Genomic DNA, 1,221 nt, shown 5'->3' with positions numbered 1-1,221 from the left:
GATGACTTCAGATGCTCGGCCCAAGCACTCGATGACTGGTGGTGCCACTTAATTACATGGATAAGACTTTTGGGGAGAGTGGATTTTGGGGAGAGTGGATTTGGAGAATGATTAGCCCACTAGATTAGAAAATACTGAATCTGTGGGGAAGAATGTAGATGGAAAGGTGAAAGGCCCAAGGACAGATACCCAGGGCACCCAACCTGTGGGGTGCTAAGTGTCACGATCACAGTCTAGCATCTTCCTGACCCCTGGGCTCCTTACCTGAAGCCACCCCCTTCCTGGCCCCATACAAAGCAAAAGGCTCTCCTTGCTTTTTCCAGTCAACTCTCATTTTGCCTTTATCTCAATCCCAGCTGCTCTTACAAACTGTCTTCTTCACTTCCTTGCACGTGGCCTTGCTTGCTTACTTTATCTTTTTGGCTTGCATGAGTCTTGTCACCCTGCCTAAATTGCTGCCTCCTGGAAAGCAGTGAATATGTCTAATAAATCCCTGTATCATCTTCCAAAATCTGACAGAGAACGATTCAGTGCTCAGAAGTCCACGTGGATTGACAGGTGAGGGCAGCTTGGGAAACGCCCCAGGAGACCATGTTGGGGACCCCCATGGGCCCAGGCAACTCTCTCCAGGGGGTTGCCCCCAGGTGGGAATAAACCATTGCCTCCATAACCGGGGATTCCACAAGCGCCAGAAAATCTCCTAGCCAGGCAGGTGTGCAAAGTCCAAAGATGTGAAATGACTTTCTTGGTCAATGAGCAAACACACAGAATGCGGTGCGGGGAAGGGGAAAAGCCTTCAGCACCCACTGTGGAAGGCTGACCACAGGATCCATTTGTTGAAGGAGGCAAGCCAATCTGAACACTAAATAGAGTTAGTCCCTAGTCCACAGCCAGAACACGGACGTTACTGAAAAGCTTGTGGTGGAGCGTTTTCTCCAAGCTTCTCTTTCTTGCTTGAATGTTACAAGTTGCCTGCAGCTTCAAGAGCTGTTGGATCCTTAGCTGTGGCCAGAATGCTGGATCCTCAAAGCCTGAGCTGCATCTGGTCAGCAGCACAAAAGACAAAGAAGCTGGCAGAACGGAGGAGAGTGAGGGAGGGAGGAACATGGAAGGGGACCTGGGGACACAAAAGGAAGAAGGAGAGCAGCAGTAGCAGAGGTCACGGAGGAAGAAGACAAAAATGCTGATGAATGGAGAGGAGCTGAAACCAGCAGCAACGAA

This window comes from Callorhinus ursinus, unplaced genomic scaffold, assembly GCF_003265705.2.
Source record: "Callorhinus ursinus isolate GAN/ISIS: 27379988/994484 unplaced genomic scaffold, GSC_fseal_2.0 scaffold19, whole genome shotgun sequence".
NCBI lineage: Eukaryota > Metazoa > Chordata > Mammalia > Carnivora > Otariidae > Callorhinus > Callorhinus ursinus.
Note: the sequence above shows the minus strand (reverse complement) of the source record.